Source organism: Gracilinanus agilis, chromosome 1, assembly GCF_016433145.1.
Source record: "Gracilinanus agilis isolate LMUSP501 chromosome 1, AgileGrace, whole genome shotgun sequence".
NCBI classification, from domain to species: domain Eukaryota; kingdom Metazoa; phylum Chordata; class Mammalia; order Didelphimorphia; family Didelphidae; genus Gracilinanus; species Gracilinanus agilis.
This window is the reverse complement of record NC_058130.1, coordinates 419,421,274-419,444,415: the sequence shown is the minus strand read 5'-3', so window position 1 is coordinate 419,444,415 and position 23,142 is coordinate 419,421,274. Positions and strand designations below refer to the sequence as shown.

Below are 23,142 nucleotides of genomic sequence, written 5' to 3'. Positions count from 1 at the left end.
TCCTTCCTTCCTTCCTTCCTTCCTTCCTTCCTTCCTTCCTTCCTTCCTTCTTCCCTTTCTTCCTTCCTTCCTCCCTTTCTTCCTTCCTTCCTTCCTTCCTTCCTTCCTTCCTTCCTTCCTTCCTTCCTCCCTCCCTTCCTTCTTTCTCTTCCTCAAACAAAAAGACATATACACACAAAGGTATATACATGTGCACACATTGAAATCCATCATCTGTCAGTCCATTAGTGCAAAAAACAGCGGCAAAAAGGAGAGGTATATCCTGTGCTATATATAGCATAACTAGCTGAGCCTCTGCTTCCAACTGTTGATCAGTTTGGGACTTGGGTTCCTCTGACCAGAGTGTCAGAAGATAAGGAGGGTAGATCCTGGGGAGGTAGCAGCTGACAGCTGGCTGGAAGAAGCAAGGGCTGGGTTGGATGTACCTCAGTGGACAGACCTTGGACTTTCCTACAGGGACATAGGGAAATGTCTCTCTTATCTTCTCCACTCTTTGTACTATGATTGAAATACATACATCAAATAGACATAACCCTCCTTCATACAACCCTCATGTACCCGCAGGCTCCCATACATGGCACAAACATATAACATAGGCTATACACAAAATATACCCATGACATGCATAGATGCTCAAACAGCCTCCAGATAACACATGTAGCATATAGAGTGGTGATTGCCACATTTCCCATACATAGCACCAGCACATATCACATAATATATGATACAAAACACACTCATGTGTATACAACTTAGGTAATGAGCACATAATAGATAAACTACACTCAAGGCATAGCACATAACATTTCCCCATACAACTCACATTTGTGTACACTACCTTGACCTGTGGCTAAAGGGTCTATCACTTCCACCTTCTGACCATTCATAGATCTAAGACATGTGGAGAATGTCCATCAACATTCGTTAACTGAGGGGCAGCTGGGTAGCTCAGTGTATTGAGAGCCAAGCTTAGAGATGGGAGATCCTAGGTTCAAATCTGGCCTCAGACACTTCCTAGCTGTGTGACCCTGGGCAAGTCACTTGACCCCCATTGCCTAGCCCATACTGCTCTTCTGTCTTGGAACCAATACACAGTTTTGATCTTAAGACAGAAGGTAAGGGTTTAAAAAAACATTTATTAACCTTTTTAGCTTCTTCATTGAACATTTCTGAAGAAAAAACACTGATGATCACCTATTCCTAACTCTGGTTTCCTCTAAATATAGTTACCCCTTCATTCCTGGTATGTGTGTAGGAGAATCCATCTACTCTGCTAATTTCCTCCTAAAATTTCTCTTCTCCTTTTCTCTGATCCTAATGGAATTCGCATGCAGCCCCTTCCTTCTTCTCCTCTACTTCCCACTGCTGCATCCTTGTAACTCTTTAGGTAGGCAGCATCAAGAGAGGGAGAAGCATGCTTGGGTGAGTGGCAGACCCTGACTACTAATGAATATTCTCCTATAGTTACAAACAAAGGTAGTTTTGGTCAAGGAGTCAGAGAGAGGAGGCAACCACTCTATCTTCTGGGGGCTATTCAACTTCCAATAGGCTTGAAACCATACTTTACTTCTCTCCTGATATTTACTACCTTTTAATTCCTCTCTATAACTTTCTTTTTGGCCCTTCTCAACTAGACCAGCCTTACATATAGATACAGTGGGTGGCACCTACCGAAGGGGCCTCCCTGCTGTAGATATTTTCTATTGTTCCATAGTTTCTGAAATTCTAACTTTAGAGATTCATTCTTTTGTACTTTGAAGGCTTTTTACTTGCTACTAAAAGAGGAAAATCCCTGGGAGGGACCTATATTATTATATATTACATGTTATATATTATCTATTATAACATGTTATTATATATTATCATAGTCATTATCATTTAATAACAGAATCTTGGAATTGGCAGGGATGTTCGAGGTCATCTAGTCCAATCCCCTAACCAGTGCAGGAATGCCTCCAAATCCAATTCAATGATCATTTAAGTACCTACTAGAGGTAATGCAGCATAAGGTGCCAGGCTTGGAATCAGGAAGACTCATCTTCTTTGCGAGTTCAAATCTGACCTCAGACACTAGCTGTGTGTTCCTGGGCAAGTCACTTAACCTTCTTTGTCTCAGTTTTCTCATGTGTAAAATGAGCTGGAGAAGGTAGGTGAACCATTTCAGTATAGTTTTCAAAAAGCCCCAAATAGAGTCATTTAGAGACAGACATGACTGAAAATGTCTGAATAGCAACAAAGTTCAAGATGCTCAGGACCCAAAAGACTGAAACAATCAAGAAGCTGTATTCTGCTTGTGAAGAAAGATGTAAACAGATAAGTAAATATAACATAATTTGAGAAGGGAGAGAGCAGGAATAGCTAAGGAGATCAAGAAAGAACTCAGTCAGGAAATGACCCAAGTTAAGCTTTAAAGCTAGTTGGGGATTCCAGTCGGCAGAGGGGAGGTGGGAGTACATTCTGGGCATTAGAGACAGCCTGTGCAATTGGAATGGGAGGTGGAATGTCAGGTTCAGGAGAGAGCTAATAGTACATTTTGTCTGAACTGTAGACTGCATGAAGAGGAGCATTATGAAGTGAGCTTGGCAAGGCAGGTGGGAGTCAGATTGTGGAAGGCCTTAAATGTCAGGCTGACAAGCTTGTATTTTCTTCTAGTGGCAATTGGGAGCTACTGAAGGTTTTTGAATGGGAGGTGGGGAAAGTTGTGATCAGAACTGCCTGTGTCTGAAATATGAATTTGTAAATTGGGAAAAAGGATTGGAGATGGGAGAAACTGGAAGCAAAAGGAAAAAAAATGTCCTTGGCAGTGACCATCAAGACTTTTCTTGAATTTGCTGAGAAACAGGGAGCTCACTACCAGACAAACAGCCCGTGATGTTATTGGCAGCTTGTCATGAAAGAAAAAAAAACAGCCCTTACTATATGTCATAAAATCTATACTGTGTATTGGTTCCAAAGCAGAAGAGCAGCAAGGGCTAGGCAATGGATGTTAAGTGACCTGTCCGGAGTCACACAGCTAGGATGTGTCTGAGGTCAGATTTGTATTTAGGATCTCCCATTCCTAGACCTTGTTCTCAATCCATGGAGCCATCTAGTTCCTCCCCCCTCCCCCCCAGCTTGTCATTTGATCATTGTCTCATTTAAGACCATGAAAGAATGGGACTCCAGATTGTGGGAAGTCAAAATTTCAGAAGGGGGATGGAGAGACAGGGGTGTTGAAAGAAACCTGAGAAGCAATTGAGAAAGACAAAGATAAACTCCATTCTCCCCCATTTTGTACAGGGCCATCTCTGCTTACTGATAAAAAAAAATCAGTAAAGGAAAGAAGAACCTTAGTGCCTTCATCTTTTCTGAAGTCCTTGATAAAGGGAGGCCTTAAACTGATACCTCCTAGGAGAAGTCAATAGCCTCATGGCCTTAATCTTGGCTGTTTCTAGAAGCCTGCCTCAGAGGCTTCACCTCCTTCTTGATCTTTCTTTTCCTCCATCATCCTTTTTACTACCTTTTCCTTGGGAACTCAAATTCTAAATATAATAGTGCATATACTTATAATTTATTTCATGTTTTGTGAAGTATTTTATACTTATTTCATTTTAACCTCACAATAATTCCATAAGGTATAGTGCAAGTATGTGTATCCTCATTTATAGGTGAAGAAACAGATTCAGAAATGTAAAATGACTTGTCCAGGGTCACACATTTATTTCAGTGAGCATAATCATCTGACAACAAGTTCATGACTTTTCCCTCTCTATTACACTGTCTCTCAACTCTACAGCCAGACAAGCCAGGTCTAAGCAGAGAGAAAAGGACTGAGATGGGGATGGTGACAGGGTAAGTGGGAGGAGGGGAGAGCCACATCTGGAAATTCCATTCTGAAATGTCTGTTCTGGCAGTGATGCAGGATTCATGAAGCATGCTTCTCCATGGGACTTCTGAAAACGCGCCTGGCGTTGCTACACTGAATTCTCGGGGCATGCCTCTTCTGCCCACAGCATGCAATGCATGGTACTCTCGGGATTATGCCTAGGCACAGATGTACGGATGAACCCTAGATAAGCATTCGCAAGTGTGTATATATGTATCTATGCTCTTTAAGCAACCACAGGCTGAAAACAGTAGTGGAAATGTCATAGGATGGATACTCAGGACCTGAGTAGGGCTCCAGCCCTACCTAGGCAACTAACAGGTGAGGTGACCATGGACAAGTCATTGTCCAACCAGGCCTGTTTTCTCCACAAATAAAATGAATAAGTCTGATTAGATGATCTCTAAGGAGCATTCAACAACAATCTCCCTCCAAACTCTAATAGCCTAAGATCCCATGTCTTATTTCTGGGAGCAAGTCTCTTCTGGGGATTTTTGTAAGGAAGGTGTTTGATGACAATCTAGCATTTTGCTTTTCACATTCATCATATCATTTGGTGCTTATAAAAGCTCAATGAGTCAGGGAGGTAGGAAGAGTGATATTGTGCCCATTTTCTCAAGATCTCCTTTTATGTAAGCTTTTCCTGATGCCATCCACTGCTCGTACCTTCCCTAAAAATAATATGTATGTATTTATGTTGTATGTATATATTTATGCAATGGATCTTGTAGATACCTATTTATGTACATGTCTCTCCTGAAACTCTCTACTTGAGGGCAAAGACTATTTCTTTTCTGTTTATGTAACCGTAGCGCCTAGCATAGTGTCTGACATATAGTAGATACTTAATCGTTTCATCTTGCTTGACTGATTAAGTAAAAGACTGAAGACCAGAGATGAAGTAACTTACCTTAACTCACCCAGTGAATACGTGGCACAACTTGGACTAGAATCCTTGTCTCTGGTGTGGCTGCCTTAGCCACAGGCAAAGGGCACCAAAGAGCTTTCTGGAGATAGTAGGTGGGCTGCGACTGAATCTGTTTCTGTCTATCCAAGATACGACCATGGGTGCCTAACTACAGAGTCAATAGTAGGACAATTGCTTTCCAAACCAGTCTGGCTGCACAAAAATATCATCCTCATAGCTTTATAGTCATGTTTCCTTTTGGATTCCAAATGGTGGCACCCACAATAAAACGCTCCTCCTACCCTGATTCACCAGGTTTTCTTCCGAAGACGAATCCAAACCTCAAAGGACAAAGATTTGCTGGAAATATAGAAATTCTGCCTCTCTAGACATCCTTCTCTTTTTGGTATTGTTTCCCTCTATTAAAATGTAAGTTCCTTGAGGGAAAGCATTTTACTTTTGTATTTATAGCCCCAGCACTTAGCACAGTGTTTGGAAAATAGTAAGCTCTCAATATGTTTCATTCATTCATTCATTCATTCATTCATTCATTCATTCATTCATTCATCCTCAAAATAATGTGTCTCAAGTTTTTAAGGCAATTCTTAAAGCGATGAAGCTAACACCAGAAATATTTTTATTAAATTTAGAGTCTGTCAATATTACAACACCCATTTGAATAGTGGGGCTACTATTTTTAGTAAAATATCAGTTTTCCTACCTTTCCTTCCTTCTTACCTCTACTAACTACATCTTGAAACAGGGGCATTCAGGCACAGACTGTTTGCTCCCATCATCATCCCTCTCCAGGCTGCCAGGAGGAAGAGGTGACAGGATGTGTTGCCCTTTTCACCTTTTAAAACAACTAGACCCTGTGCTTTGCTGCTTTATTTGTTCTTAGCATTGGTAGACTCCATCCTGACATGCCTCTGCCCACCGAATACTTTGTTTTTTGTCTGACCACACCTCTGTGATTTCTTTCACAGCAATGTCAGATTATTAAATAAATAAATACAGGCATGAACATGTTCAAGTTTTTCCATATACTCTGTGTGTGTGTGTGTGTGTGTGTGTGTGTGTGTGTGTGTGTGTGTATACAGACATAGCTAAGGACCAACCTTCCTGGACAGTTATGAGAAGAATTGATGAAAATACTTCAGGTAATGTAAATAGGAATGCTTTGAGGGTGGCTCAGTGGATTGAGAGCCAGTTCTAGAGACAGGTGGTCCTGGGTTCAAATCTGGCCTCAGACACTCCCTAGCTGTGTGACCCTGGGCAAGTCACTTAGCCCTCTTTGCCTAGCCCTTGCCATTCTTCTGCCTTGGAACTAATACATAGTATTGATTCTAAGACAGAAGGTAAGGATTTTAAGAAAATATTTAAAAATCCAAGTGTTCTGCAAACATAAGGCTATTTAGATATTTAGATAGCTTGGCTACAAAATAATGAGGCTGATCTTTGTGTGGGGCTTATGCATTCACTGCATACTATAACATACATGATACTTGAAAAAAACTGTAATCTCCCAAGCTTCTGAAATCCTTTGTTCAATGTTGATCATTGCTTCTCCATGTCTCACTAGAAAGTCTTTGAAAATTACTGGGGCTAAAAAATCAACTTCCTCCCTCCCCCATCCCAAACCCCCCAATCACCCAGCAGCTAAACCTCTGGTGATGAATCTCCCCAGTTGGTTTTCTGCTCACAGGCTTTCTGTTTATTTGTGGGCACTTAGCCCAAACCTGTCCAGCTGAGGTCTCCTGAGAGTTTGTGCTCTGATCATGGCCTTTGAGAACCTGGGGTCCCTGCCCCATGAGACCTGCGTCAGAGGAGTAAGGAAGTGGGAAATGCACCTAATCTCATATGCAATATACAATGTGAGGCATGTGATTATGTGAAATGATATTTTATATTCCCAGCACAGCAAAAGGCACCAGTCAGAGCAGGAGGCAATAATAGGCCACTCCAGCATTCACAACACAAGCCCTAGATCTGTGATTTCAACACCTGGAACTGGGAGAGGGGAAAACTAAAAATAATAACAACAGAGAAGGTTTCCCCGGTGGATTGGCAACCTCACCCAAGGGTCTGGGAGACGTTCCTCTCTTCTCCCGTCCCTTGCCTTCCCCCGGCACAAATTCCCTTTTTGCATAAATTCCCTTTATGCAAAGGGAAACCCAAACTGGGCACAGAGTGGGGAGGGGGTGAATCCAGACCTGGCACCGATGTTCCTATTTTTTATGAAGCCAGCTGGGAAGCTAAAGGGCTCACTGCGGCCCACGTGGCTGCTGATTAGCTGGAGATTATATTGATGATGTAATAAAAATTCACTTTGTCTATTAAGTTTCACCAGGACAATCAGGGAGAGATTAGATAAAAATCAGAGGGAATGAATAATAGAACACGGAAGAAAGCTATAAACCCCAGCTCCCTGAACGCCCCCCAACCCACTCACTCCCTACCCCCGACGCCCCCAAACACCTAAATCAACCAATAGGAATGCATCCCGAGTTCTCGAAATCCCCGCCCCCTTCTGTCCACCTGAACCCCCAAAGCAGCCGGCCTGAGGCTCTAGGGATAGCTGCAAACTTCACTCAGCCTCAGTGGGCTGGGCAGCGACCGAGGAGGGAAGGCTAGGGAGGGGACTTTGAGCCCCAGATACGACGTTGGTTTAAGTTTACTGACCATGCTGAATATTTGATTAAACCTTTGGCATCTTCAGCTCGGAATTGCACGAGTCGTCTCTTCCTTCCCTGGCTAGGCTAGTAAAGCCGGTGGCAGGAATCGCTAGTCTCCGCCGTCCCGGCAGGCTCTGTTTGCGGATGGAGACAGGGATTCAGCACCCCTCCCGGAGGGCCGGCTTGTTCCACGGCCACCGGGATTATTTATGTGATGGTGACTTTCAGAAAAAAATGGTTTTGATTAATTAATTTTTGAAAGAGGGCTACTCGGAAAAGAGAAGACTAATAACTAAACAGAATAACGACATTTCCTTGTGGGATGGAGGATCCTGGGAGAGAGGATACGGGGCGGGCAGTAGTGGTAACGAGATAATCATTCACTTGCCCACCTTCTAAAAGGGCCACACCTTAGACACTAGGAACGAACTTCCCATGGGGAAGACTCTTTGGTTTGGAAGCCAGGCTGCCTTTTGGACAAAGTTCTGAGTTCATTCCACGAGATCTGACTGCCACTCAAATTGGTGTGGGATCTTAGAAAGTCACTTTACTTTGGGGAGGTCTCGCTTTCCTCCCCTGTAAAATGAGGACAATGATTTTCACACTGCCCTGCTCAAAGAAGTGCTACATGGAATGGGAAAATAGATTTGAAAGTGTTAAAAAAAAATGCACTCTCTGTTATTAGTATTATTGTTCAAACATGGGTAGCTATTTTCCTAAGACCGTTTTATGGAATGTCACACAGATCAGCCTTAAATGTTTGTGGAGTAAGGGACTCTCTATCTCCATGCTGTGACTGGTCAAAAGGACTTAAAATATATTCCCCTCCAGTCTGCCTGAAATGTCCTCTCGTTATCATTATTTCATTGAGTTAAGACATTGTCTCCAGAAGGCCCTGCATACAGAACATATAACTTACCAGGGAGAGGTAACACATTAACACCCATTAGTGGCCGCTTAACACAGCTGCACAGATTAGTTTATTAGATCAGCGGGAAGCAGGGCCTTGAAGAGACAGGACACAGCAGAGTTAAATTTTGATAGGAGAGAAAGAAGAAACTGGTTTTAATGTGAGTGTTCAGGACAGGGCAGACAAAAGGCATCTTGAGGGTACTAAAGACTTATGATAGGAAGGAATTATGGGAAGAAGCTGAAGACCACCTCTACTGACTTTATAGTTATGCCAAAAAGGGGTCCTAGGCATCTCCTCTTACCTACCTTCACCACCCTTCATGTTCCTTTAGGAAATCTTTTGATTTGGAGAAGAGAAAATTGAGTAGAAGGCAAGAAATCATAGCGGGGTTGCAGAAGAACCGTATTCTTCATCCTTGGAGTGTTTTGAAGAGTTGGTCTCAGTCCTGGGAGACCAACATATCTATTTCTCTGTTCTCAAGAAGGACTGAACGTCTCAAAGAGAGTATACATCACACCACATTCCTAAAGTATTCCCAGGGCAAAGAGAATCAACATGCCCCTTCAGCATCCCTGACTACCTAAATCACCCCCCACTGCTACTCTCTCAATCCCTGGCCATCTTGCCTCTGTGGTTAGCTGGCCTCACTCTTATGGCCCTCATGTCCAATCAAAATTCCTCCTCTAGGAATTATAATCATTACTATGGTCTGGATTCTGATAAGGGAGTCTTATACCTGACATCTTAGTTTTAGACTTCTGGGGAAAACAGGGAAGAAATAGCTCATTATCATTCTTAGAGGCTAAGTCTACTCTTTTTGGTAGGAGGGGTGAAGATGAGGGAGTGGGGCAGAGAGCAAGGGGAGGTTCCAGCACTACAAGTCCTACTGTTTATTGCTTAGAAAATGAAGCCAAGCCTTCCAGTAAGATCTGGAAGGCTGCCCCAGTGATAGAGAACATAGCCACTAGTTTAAATATTCTATGAGTAATTTCTTAAATGTGTGGGTTGTGATTTGGGGGACCGAAGGACACTGCAGCCCCAAAAGGAGGTGAAGATATCCCCTTCTGTGAGCTGCCTGCCTTTTCTAAAGCTTTGTCTGCTGTTCCTACGTCTTAAGGTATTCCTATCTGAGATCAGAGTTTCTGGTCCCCACTGTTCTGAAAAACAGATTAATGCACTCGAAACAGTGAGTCAACTTACCATCTCCCCTCCTCCCTCTGCTCAGATCTTGCTTCTTCCCACAAAGGAGCCTTTGGCCATTCCATTCCACTCCACTTGGCATTCTCTCTGCCTTTGAAACCTGGCTCCAAGCCCACAGCACCAGACTTGTGAATTCTGGTTCTTCTACTCAATGTTTGTGTGACCTTGGATAAGTCATTTTCTTCCTTTGGGTCTCAGTTCTCCATGGGAAAATGAGTGTGTTGGATTCGATTTTTAAGGTCCCTTTCGACTGTAAACACTAAGATTTTATTAGGTTGTCTGCACTGGCTAGCTCCAGACCCAAGCTGATTGTGGTTCTCCTCTGTTTTCATTTGGATCTTAGGCATTTAATTTGGATGAGATTATTTAATGCTTGTGGCTAACATTATCCAAGTAAGTTCCTGGGTGTCATAGATGTATTTCACACCCCTCAGAAGATTGGAGACTCCCTGGAAGTCAGCTTTTCTGTCAATCAGATTAGTGACTCACCTATTTTCTGGTTTGGTGAAATCTGCTCCATGCATGGTAGATGGAGTCTCTTGGTTTGAATTCACTTCTCTAAAGGGCTAAAGTGGATAGAAAGAGGTTCTAGGCTAGAAATAGAAACAGAATCAGCAAAGCTGAGGAAAAATCTCCAGAGAAGTTCCTAACAAGAGAGTTTGGGGAGTCCAGTGAGCTAGGTCTCTTTCAAAACCTGTAAGAATAGCTTAAGGGAGAGCATCTCATATCTCCCCAAACCATCCCTGGAGGCATCTCATTAAAGCCAAGATTCAAAGCTGGAAAGGGTCTCAGACCTGACATGGAAAAGGAGCTCCATCATTATGATTTGGGGAGAGGGGGACTGTAGGGTGAGAATGTCAAGCTCCTGATCTGAGTCACAAAGGGCACACAAGGCCATTCTCTTTCCCTCCCATGCCTCAGCCTGTCCATCAAGAACATGGGACCATATCCCTTTTCCCTAGAAAAATGACGTCCTGAGGGAAAGGGCATCCCTGTTTCCCAGAACTTTCTTAAATAGATCATAAATAGTAGGTGCACAGAACGTGAGAACTAGAATGGATTTTGCTTATCGCCTAATCAAATACACTCCTATTTACAGGAGAGGAAACTGAGATCTTGACCACTGGAGTGACAGCCACCATCTCACAACCAGTTCATGATAGAGCCAGACTTTGAATCTCAAGCATCCTAATTTCTAGCTCGGTGCTCTTTATATCACACTCCTCTGTTTCCTTTTATTTTAAAAATACAATAAATAAAACATAAAAATAAATAACATAGTTGTTCTCTTGCTCTGGTGCCCAAACACTGAAACAGAACAAGATACAACAAGGAGAACTGCTAGTGCCCAGTGCAGAATCTGGGTGATAAATCCTGTCAATGTATTGATCAACCAATCAGTCATACCTCTTTCAGGATGCACAAATAAAAGCTGTGTGTGTGTGTGTGTGTGTGTGTACATGGGTTTATATTGTGTGTAGCCCTTTAGGGATGCTCCTTTGGGAGGGAAGAGTGCGGTTTAGGACATCTCTGGATCCCAGGCTCAGATCTGTCTATTCTTGCTGCCTGTCATGGGCTGCTTTCCAAATAAAGAAAACTAGACCCATTCTCATCTGTCTATCTGTCTCCGAGGGGCTCCAAGCAATGAGAAGGGTTTCAGCGCGACAGGCTCCCGCTGAAGCCAGGGAATAAGGGGGAAGCAGGAGGAGGAAGGACCATTAGAGGGACAGGGGAAAGAATCATTTTATTCTGGCCTAGAGGATAATAATAGTTATGGAGGACCGACTTCCTTACATTAGCCATCAGAGGGCGCCTCCTTGAGGAGAGAGAAAGAGCGCACAGCTCTGGGGTCTCACAAATACATGCAGAAGCTCCCTGGAAAACCGGGGAGGCCTATGTTGTCTCTGGGAAGTGCCCCCTTTAGTCCGTGCTTATCAGCCCCTTGCCTCCCTAGGTACCTTGGGTAATGTTCTCAGACTGCTTTTGGGCCTTCTTGTCTGAGAAGAAAACAGGACAAATTCGTTGACCTGAGTTTTGGGGACTGTGCCCCAGATGGAGTTGCAATTTAATAGCAGAAACTAAAAAGGACCTCTGTTTAACCCAAAGGGATGAAGCTGTGATGGTGAAATATCAGGCCACGTGACAGATGGGTGGATGAGACATTTTGGTGTCTCTTTCCAGACATCAGAATCATTGTCCAGGATCCTTGAAGCAATTTGGCCACAGAGGGTCCCTGCCTATGCTTAGGCTCAGCATAGCTAGAGATTCTAACAAGTCTGGCAAGAAGTCCTTTTTTATTGGCGAGGGACTTAGAACAATCTTTGTGAGCCTGGCTAGATAAGGTGACATCAGTTTTCTTTTTCTTATCCTAAAGACATCCTTGTATCTGATGAGAACGTGGACAGACTGGGGAAACTGGGAGGCCAGTGACCTCTAATCTATTCTCCCAGATTACCCGGAGGAAAAACATATCCTCAGAGGGTCACTTCTTCCCAGCCTGTCCCAGAATAGTGAACTCTTGAGGGAAGACACCGAGGGTGAAAGGTACTCTCAGAGCTTCCCTCTCTTCCCTCTGCTCCCCACTCTCAGGGCGTTATTTGTCTGGGGGTAATCTCAGGACAGAGGACCACAGTATTTTTGGACTTAAAACTAGACAGGACCTTCAAGATCAACCATTATGACATTTTTAGTGTTTTATAGATGAAATAATTGAGTTCCAGTGAAATGATAACTATGGTGATAGTAAATAGAAATGGGATACAAATTCATGTCTCTCCATTTAAAAAAAAATCCCCTGATCATTATGCTATTCCAAGCTACCTCTCAACATACCAAAGACCCTGCTGGGATATGGAGGGAAAGATGTGATCCAGAGTAGCAACTTATTAGGAGAATAGGGAAAGGCTGAAGCTAGGACCCTAGGAAGCAATGTCCTAAAATACACTTTCTGCCCTCCCAAAACAACATCCCTAAAGGACTACACACATATAAACCCATGTGTGTATATACACACTCACTTTATTTGTGCATCCTGAAGGAGGTCTGACTGATTGGTTGATCAAGAAGTGTCCTGGCATGACTTGGTGAGAAGAGAATTTATTCTTTTGTCCTTTGGGGGCTAGTAGGGAAGGAGAGGCTAAGTCCTTATTCTCTGACCTGGCCAGTTCTGAGTGGATGTCTTGCGGGCCTGACTTCTTCCTTTAGCCACCTCAGAGTGAATCAAGGTCTCTTTGGCAAGACCAAAGTAGATAACGTAAATAAAATCATTTTAAGCCTAGAAGTGATATATAAATATCAACTATGGAAAAAATAAGTTTTTTTTTAAAGATTTCCACTTTGAAAAGGAAAAGACTGCCTCCATCATGGAATGACTTGCACACTAGTGTGCAGATCACCTCTTATCACACGCACACACACACACACATACACAGACACCTCTTTTCTGTCTTTTTATCTCTTATTCCTTCTGTTAATGACCAAAGATTGACTGAAATGTTTCCTTGTCCTCGATCTACGTGCCTCCCCCCACCCCAGCTCATGAGCCTGGCCTCCAAAGTCACTCCAACCCTGCTACCTTGACAACTGTCTCCTGGTAAAAAGGTGATTATAAGAGCACATGCTTACTGGGCTTTAGCTGAAGGTGCCTTCTTCCTAATTCTCCTCTCTTCTCTCCTTTCCAGCAGGGAGTCTCCCCTTTCCCCACTATCCCTTTACTCCCACCACTTTACCATTTCCCATTCTAGGTACCCATCCGGACAACAGGACTCTGAGATAACCTTAGAAACAAAGGCTGTGGGGTGTTTCCTTCCCCCATTCCCAGGCAAAGGACAGCACGACTAGAGGAGAGGTCCTGAATGAATGAACTAACAAATGAATGACTTGGGAAAAAATTACCTGGTAGGTCTACCTTTTATTACCAAAGATGAACTCTAAATAGACACTTCATAAAAGTTCTAACACAGGGTCATGGGAATGGCCTGAAAGCCCCCAACGTATCCAGACAGACCAGTGCTGTTTTCTGAGGGAACCCCTGAAAGTTTCAGACTCAGGGTCCTAGATTAACCCTAAGAAGACAAATCATTTTATTACCTTATGCACGCCAGGTCAGGGTAGATGGCTATGTGTTTCCTCTAGGGTACCTGAAGCTTCAGGACACAGAGTGGTATCTTGCAGAGGATCCCCCCTCAACACCTGTCAACCCTCCCTGTAAAGGCTGGCTTTTCATCCAGTTAAATTAGTTATGCCCTCCCCCCATCCTCAACCTCCATTCCCCAGAACCTGTTCTCACTTTGACAAAATTAAAACACTGAGGACAGCAAGAAAGTGTAAGGTGTGAGGGTGTTTTTCATCTCTTTTAGGTGATATAGCGCTATGCAAAGTATATCGATTTGACAGAAAGATATGGTTTGATGGCAGCCAAGTAAATCCATTGCTTTCTCTGGACGGAGTGAAATAAGCTTGTTTTGGGTAACTGGAGAAAGATCATGGTATGAGGTGTCATTAAGAGTAACCTTTCCAACTGCATCCTTCTAAGGAATTTCAAATCCACACATCCCACCGAGAGCTGGGCTCCCCCCTCCCACTACGCATGTACTAAGCAAATATTTCCAACAAATTTTGCCTTTGTGTATATTATTAGAACCAGTCAATATGATAAATATTACATGGGGATAATTTCCTGATGTTGCTGCCTAGTCCTTCTAGCCTCACCCAATAGCAGTGACCTGTTACAGTCCCTGGTTATATTGATCAACCCAGATATTGATATTATTAATAATGGATATCATTATATTGACCTTTATTTCAACAACTGAATAATCCCCAGGCAGTTGTCAAATTCCTTTAAAAAGTATAGATAAGCCCATTACTGGAAGGGTCTGTGCAATCTTAGGTATGAATTTTCCACTCACCTTTACGCATCTGGGAGCAGGGTAACGTAAGTGAGAGATACTGGTGCTTTTATAGAACTGATCAAATAGTCACTTAGAGTATTATTGGGGGGGGGTAGCATAATCAGAAAGTTCCTACACATTCGTCATACATTGTTTTATCTTTTGATGATTTTCCTCTCCCAGGATCCCCAGGGGAGTCTCATCTTAAAAAAGGATATTATTAGGCCAATGCCATTTTTGCTATTTACCTGCCTTCTAGCACCAGCCAAAAAAAGGGCCCCAAACTAGAAGCAGTTTGGCAAGAAGGCAAGGCCTGCTCTGAATCTGACCTTGGCCTTAGTCTCTCCACCTGTAAAATGGGATCAACCCTCCTGGCTATCCCTCCACCGGGTACAAGATAGAGAATAGACCCTGCTATTTCCCTTTGCTCTCAAGTCTCCAATCATCTGAATGCCAAGGCACTGATGGCATATTTCCAAGGAGCAATGCTCATTATGTAATGGGAATTGGCCCTAAGGGTATTAAAAAAGGAATAGAGCCATGTTGGCTGTGTCAGAAAACATCCTGCATGTGTGTGTGGATACATGCCTGCTTTCTTGTTATTATTTACATGCCCTCATGCCTGTACGCATGAACACTTAAGTCAGAGATGGCCTCGTGTCACTGCCTTTATCAACTCATTTTGCGCTGATTCATTTCTGTTCATACTGAGAAACTCTCTCACCCAGAGGCACACCTTGAGCTTTCCCCGGCAGAGGAAGGCTGGGCTAGCTGGAAAAATCTTTTGGATCCTCAGACATAGCATATGAATAAACCAGACATGGATTAATTAGGTGTGACTGCATCATTAAATTAGAATAATGAACAAACAGCCACGTATGGCATTCAAATCTGCCTAGAACGACTCAGAGGGTCGCTTTCAAGTAAGTCACCTGTCAGTTTGTAGGTTTTGGGGCCCCCTCCTCCTTTCCCGGGAGAGTGAGGGTTCCGTTGTACCACTGAGCTGAACGCTTTAGACACACCTACCCCAACTAGTAGTGCCCATGCCCTTCCCGTCTCCCATACTCCACAACTGAATCAAAACAATGACTTGGTTTCATTTAGCATCACCCCAATTCATTCGGGCTGCAAGCATTTTTTCCGGAGTGAAATACGACATCAGTGCAGGTGTTCATAAGGCGAAAGTAAGGGAGGGAGAAGTTAAGAGGTGTGGGTAAAGGATACAAGCTCTATTGATCTCGGAATATTTATGTGCACATGCACACACACGCGCACACACACACACACACACACACATGCGCACACACACCTTTAGCAATTTTCACGGACTCTGTCTGCATCGTGTCCAGATTCCTCATTTCAGCCAGAGACTCAGCCGTGGCTAAAGCCCCGATTGTGCATTTTAAGAAATAACTGCAAAGCAAACATCCTCTTTCCTTTTGCAACTTGCCCTCCCAGAACTGCCCCTGCCATGCCCATATTCTGGGCCCTGCCTCTCCCAGGAGCTGATATCCCCCAGCAAGGCCCTGTCCTAACTAACAGTGTCTGTGCAGCAAGGACTGTCTGTCTTTAACAAAGAAGATGAAATAAACAGATAAGAGAGAGGAAAATGGGAAGCTCTCTCGCCTCATTGGCCGAGCTGTTGGATAGTCCTAATGCATCTGAGAGCTTAGTACTAAGAATCTGTTAAGTATCTAAAAACCTTTGATCTGTAGCCAGTCTTAACAAAGGTGATAATTAATTAAAGGAGAGTGTATTGCAATAAAGTAACATCGTGGTCAGTTTATATGATGTCCAGAGCTGAGCCTCGGAAGTCACTGTCAATTAAAGTCCTGTTGGAGACTAGTTCATTATCAATTTTTTTTCCCTGAGCTTTGATCAATATTTTTGGCTGCTCTTTCCTCACAAAGTGAGCACGATGTCTATATCTATAAGGGCACCCATTCATTTACATCATACAGATGGCCACATATGATTTGGTTCCTGAGCTACAGAGAACTGGTTTGAGTCTTCAGTCAGCTGGGATTGGAAGAAAGATGCACACAATGATAAGGGAAAAAAGAAAGTGGAGCAAATGGCAGGGAATCATCAATAAAAACCCTAGTTTTTGTTTAACCCAAATGGAGAAGCTCCTCCTTTGCCCCCTCTCCAAACTCTCCTCAACTTCTCCTATAAAACTCTGTCCTAACCATAGCAGAAACTACTCCTAGAGCCCATCTTTCTTTTCTGTTGTGGGTAGGGACCATGGCATGTGGTCTGCATTAACCCCAGGCAATGAGACAGTCTAAGCTGCCCAGTGGATGGAGTTGGAGGAGGAAACCCCTCTATCTAGTCACTCTTTACTTTGACAAGAGCCTAACACCTCAACTTTGGAGATCTCCCAACAATGAATTCATCTACAGCTTCATTCCTTTTTTACTCTCTGCTTGCCTGTGGCCTCCAATGTCTTCAGTGCCAGACATAATATCAACCCTCGCTCTTCAGACTCAGTTTTGGGGATTCATTTGAATATCTTTATATGGCAAATAGCTTTTTTTTTTTTTTAAGGAGGAAGTTGGTAGGACTTTTTCCTTCCACCCCTCAACTCTTATCCCCACATCCAAGTGGAACCAGATCCTATGGGTTGGCCTGGGAGGCAGTTAGGGATCCCAGAGAAGAAACATTTTAAGAAGCCTGGTGCAAAGAGGGTTTACCTCCAATGCCGCAGAGATGCTGACTGGCAGGCTGCTGGGTTCCTGCCACACCCTGACTGGGTTTGGAGAAAAACACTGATTACTTCCAGGAGAGTCGTCTTGATTGAATTAAGAAAGTCCTTGGTGTGTGGAAGGTATTTACTTTCAGGCAATAAAGAAGGAATAGATAGGGTGTTACTGGGGTATGGTGTCAAGAAAGGGGTATGGGATGCAGAAGGGGCAGGAATATCTCTGCAGAGAGACTCCTCTGCGGCTGCTCAGCCCAGAAGGTCACTTCTAAAACATAATCAATGGAGTTGAGGGGTGGTAAAGGGAAGAACAATTTGGAGAAAGATCATGGGGAGTGGGAGATACAAATGGATAACCTCAGAAAACCTTTCCCCCATTCTGAGTGGGAAGACAATAAATAGAGAAACCCTCAAATGTTGGGTCAAGACTCATGGGCCCAAAGGATGAGTTGGTGCATCCCCTGTAAGTTACATCCCCAGACTTTTCCTAATCACCTACCCTCTCCTCCCACCTTGTTCCCCCCCCTCAAAAAAAAAAGTAAGCTATGACTTTTAAGAGGAAATTTTCCATCATACTAACTTTGACACCTTAACTAACATAAACCACTCAAAGCTACAAATAAACATATACCCATTAATCCCTAACTTCAGCAACTCCACACTAATTTTCCCCTTCTAGGTTCTCATACCCTTCACTCTTTTCTACCTTCAGGTCAAATAGTTTCTTTCTATGCACAAGCGCTACTCTAGCTCTAATCCCTTTGCCCCTTTGGGTGCTCCCAGTTTCCGGTGCCCAGTTGCCATTTGGGTGATTTAACTTTCATTGCCCTTTTGTCATTCACCCTATAGTCTTTTACTCACAGCCATTCTTCTCGTAATCATGTCTTATTACTAGATCTCAGGGATCTGTGTGGCCAGCTTCTCACAGAGATCAAGGTGTACAATGGTTCCTTATAGGTTCTCCTATCTCAAATGACACAGCTATTTTTCTGAATCAGTGAGATGGCATTTCAGCCTTCTTTGAGAACACTCGGATCTCTGACTCTAACTCTTTTTCTCTTTGTCTGTCTGTCTGTCTCTCTCACACAATACATACACACATGCCTGATCACTTGCAACACACCAAAGAGGAGGGGTATGGAGGGATAATTAAACCAAAAAACACATCTGAGATGATTAACCTTTTTGGAATTCTTTTCTTCTGTAATTCCTTAACAACTTTAAAACCCACCCAAAAAGGGTGATAACTTCAGATGAAATTTAATGGTGTTTTTTGATATTTATCTTAAAGAAATGAATTTGCTCCAGACACCTTTGGGGGGAATGAGTTATGAGCTACTGAACAACTTGAGGTGATGGAGATAATGCCAGGACCTCAAAAATATTCCTTCAACATAGTCTAGAATCCATTTTCAGACTGTGGAGGACAGAGTTTGGCTGTCCCCCTTGGCTGGGTTTCTATGTAATCTCGCCCAGATCTAGTTGGTGCATGTGCGTAGATCACATGTGTAAATAGCAATGCATATACAAACATGTATGCATATGTTCTTATTTCTGTGGACACCAGCTAGGAAAATGTATGTATAAAAGAGAACAAACATTTAGGAAATGAGTTCCTTTTGCTTGAAAATAAATCAACCTAATTCTTTCCCCCTTTTGCTATAGAAGGGATTTTAAGCTTTGATTTGGGACATTTTATTTTTTAAATTCCAATTTCATATTCTCATTAAAAGTTACTGTCATTTTTTGTTTCCTTGTGGGATTGTCTCATTCTTCCTACCCATTTCTTTCAAGGAAAGCCATTCATTTCAATGAAATGGGTTTGTTTTTATCTAGACACTCAATTGGACTATTTTCCTTGATGGCACTAGATTTTCATTTCCAGAGTTTTTTTTTTTTAAATTAAACCTTTATATGATTTGGTCATGGGTTTATGTCCAGGCTCTGTTGTCACTTTGCTTTCTGGAATGCCAAAATCTGATGGGTTTCTGGAACTTTAATTCATGTATCCACAGGAAAAACAAGTCTTCTCAGTTAGGCTGGAATGGATGGAAGCCTGATGTTATGATGGATTGCACATCTTAAATGCAGGCATGATATTGTGAAGAAGCACAGAACCCACGGAAATTTAAATCTGAAAATTTAAATCTAATCATATTTCTCCTCCCTTCTTAGAGATTTTTTTGGGATTTCCTCAATTCACTTTTAATTGAGATGCATTCTGTTTGCCATATGAAGGTTTAAGTTGGGGGAGAGGGATTGGTGAATATATTTAAAAACTGAATAAACTCTGAGGCAATTTTGAAAGGATGGTTCCACCCCAACTTCTTTTTATATGAAATGTGAAATTCTCAGAGGACTGCATATTTTATAGATTAGTGGTTCTTGCTTATGAATATCCAAAGGCCATCGTGCAGTGCCTCCTCTTTCTTATAGCTGGAAAAATCTCCATGCGGGGTGGATACCAAGGCGCAGATCTGTTCTGACTGGATAACTAGAAAGACTGTTAGGTGGACCTGGCTGTTTAGATTAAAATGCATTACAGGCCCTGTGAACAAGCACGCATCAGTAGTAAAGGCTGTTTAAACCTTTGGGGACAGCCCTATATTTAGATTACATTAATTCATAAATATTATACTAAATACCACTTAAATTGGACTTAAATGACTTCAAAGATAATGCATTATAATATGGCTGTCCAGAGAGCACTAGTCTTTATGTCTCCCAGTAACTCAGTCTTCTCAGCTTCCTACCCTTCTAGATAAGACCAAAGTTATGAATGGATTGTTAAATTGTTCATGTGTGATTTGATAACTCTGCATATGTGGGTGCCATATGTGTTTTTTTGGTGGTCCTCACCTCTATTCTCTGCACCCAAATCCCAGGAAAGAAGACAATGAAGATGAAAGAAATAAAACACAAAAATGAGAAAGAAGGGCAAGAGAAGGGGGAAGAGAAGGAAGAGATCTTTCCCTACACCAAAAGAAGTCTCTCTAAACTGTGTCTCATCTTATCCATAATGCTAACACAGGTGATCTAGATATTTTTAAATCAACAGTACAAATTTCTCTTCTTTGGTGACTAGAAAAAAATCCTGTTCTAAAGTGTTTCTGATGGGGTGGGGGATGGGAAGGGATGGAACAAGGAAGAAATCCTTAGCATCTGAGAGTTTGCACTACCTGGGGGTGATATTGTTGTTTGCCCACTCTGACCTCCTTCTTTTTTATTTTCAATTAGTGTCCCATCATCAGAGTGAGAATGTATCTTTGAAAACCATCTTGCCACAACACCATCAATGTTTACCCCAGAAGAGTAGTTCTCTTCTCTTTTGATAGAACTGGGTTTTCTCTTCAATACCTTTGAATACTACTCTTACAGTACCACAACCTCCCAATATGACTTAAGCTAATTCCCTTTTAAGGTTTCTCTACACCCGACAGACATTCCATTAACTCTTGGGGCTACTTCTCTCACCCAGCTACATGAAATGGAAGGTAGTGGTTTTAAATAATTTGATCAAGTAACTAATTTATTTATTGCCTTGTTAATTTGGTTATTTATTTATTACCAATTAGTTAATAGACACATTAGCTAGTAGCTTTCAAGGCTCGTCTCTTACCACATCTCTCCATCTATCCCAACTAGGTTCATTAGAAGTTGGAAATTCAGGGTGAGCAAGATACACCAGCAATCTTTCATCCCTGATTTAACAAAAGGCACCATTTTCATATTTTCCCTCATGTTGTCGATTTAAAGATGGGGGGGGGGACTAGAAGCTCAACACAATCTTCATTCTTCAAAGTCCCATCATGCTTTTTGACTTAACGGTAATTAATCACCAATGGCAAGAGAGGTTTTTTCCCTTCTTCTGGTAGCCAGAGGCTTATTTTTATCAGGATTAGCTAATAAATCAGGCAGCATCACAGAAGGAGGAGTTCAAACTCTTCTCAGGACTGAATAAAACAGACCTCGGAAAGTGTATCATTTATTTAGCTCTCCCGAAGCTCCAAGCACTGTCAGTGACATTCATAGCTGAGACTCACTCTATAAAAAACGAGGGGAATGGGATATGCTGAAGTTTCATAGGGGAGAAAATGATGCCCGGATTTGGAGGGTGAGCTGCTGCAGTAAGGAGGGCCAAGTGAATACACCCTGGGCCACCAATTGGTTTATCTACTACTGTCAGTAGAGATAATTTGGGGGTCAGAATATTCATAAAAATGGGATTTTGCCTATCCCAGACAGCTTGACCAAATCTATCTAAACCTGTACTACAGCATTCTTTCTCTTTATAATGTTGATCATTTTATTTACATGTGCATGATGGAAAAATATAAAATAAAATAAATATAGCCAAACATATAGTGATAGTATCTATAACTTCTTAAGGAATTTGAAAATAAATCACTATAAATTGTAAAAGTTTTCCCAGATCATAAATAAGTAAGTAAGTGTCATTTTCTTGCTCCAGATCCAATGGGAGATCTGTCTCTTAGAATATGTCATTTTTCCTCCAGTGGGTTCTGAATATTTTTGTGTGTAAACTTTGAAATCTTCCATCACTGCACATGCTGCCCATTTTGGTGGAGTAAGGGCTTTTTTTTCCTGATTTTTTAAAAAATAGAACAATAAAAATAAGACACTAGCATTGTTATGCTTCTAAGAAGCTTGATTAAAAGGAGAGAAAGCTGCCAGGCTACAGTTAACCCCAGGAAGCTGGAGTGGGTGGGGGAAGAAAGGAAACAAATAGTATTCAAAAAGCTATGTTTCCCCACTCCATCTCACCAATCTCTCTTCTGAACAGATATTTTCTCCAAACTGAATAAGGGTGGCAATCTTTCCCCCTTACAATCCCCACAATCTCCCCCCCACTCACCCAAACCAGTATATTTCCATTCTTCTCTGTTTTGTGCCACTCAACATGCCATTAACTTTAAGATTTACTACTCAGCAGGCAAGCTGGAATACGTTAAAGCCAATAAAACTGCTCTCTGGGACTCCAACTACAAGAGTTTGGCTGTAGAGGTCTAGTTGGTATTGGGGATGGGGGTAGGGTGAAAAAATATTATTAATGATAATAAAAACCTCTATTTAGGGAAAAAAGATATCCCTGCATCCAGAACCCAATGTACTAGAGGATCAACCCTTTCAATAGTCAGCATGTAGCAAGGAAGCAGGCTTCCCAGCTGGACTGTGTGTGTATTTTTTCCCTTTGAAATCACCAGCCCTGACACAGTAGTTTTGGAACCTCTCCATACTTATGTTTATTAAAAATTGGTTTTACATGTACATTATCTACAACTTACTCAGCCTGGTGCTACTTCCCTGCCTCAGCAATCAATCTCTCTCTGAGAGCATTTAACTTGCCCACACCTCTCAGCCTCCTATTAATCCCAGCTGCACATCCTATACATTACTGTTAGGGAAAGAGCGTTGGGCTAATTTCGTCACCCACCAGCCACCCACACACGGTCTACAACTGAGCACGTTTGGGGCTCTGCCTTAATGAGAATAAAAAAGGAGAAAAAAAGGATGCTGCAGACAATTCCCATTGCCCCTTCCTATAAAAAGTTACTAGTTTTTATTCCTCCCTCTTTTTCTCTCTTCTCTGCTAGTAACAACAACTAGAACTTACAGTTGCTTCAAAGGATAGGGAGAAAACGTACTATGAAGCGTTTTGCATGGTAAGCTTAGAATTGATTTGTGTCCATCCTCTAAAAATATTTTTTCACTACATATATTTTCCAAAATCCAGGTCTCCCTAGCAAGTGACCCGCACAGCTTTCTGAATCTCCCTCCCATCTCTGTTTCTCGGACTCCCTATGTTTCTGCCTCTGCCTCTGTATCTTTCTATCTCTATCTCTTTCTGTCTCTCTGTTTCTCTGTCTCTTCTCAGTCTCTCTTCTCTTCTCTCCTCTCCTCTCCTCTCCTCTCCTCTCCTCTTCTCTTCTCTTCTCTTCTCTTCTCTTCTCTTCTCTTCTCTTCTCTT

The 23,142-nt window shown here is 42.3% G+C and overlaps 1 protein-coding gene across 1 annotated transcript in view; it reads right to left on the bottom strand.

Annotated features, from left to right (window-relative positions):
* Positions 1-23,142, bottom strand: part of CELF4 (CUGBP Elav-like family member 4) — a 557,691-nt gene that overhangs the window by 533,447 nt on the left and 1,102 nt on the right. The gene's annotated exons all lie outside the window — the stretch shown is intronic.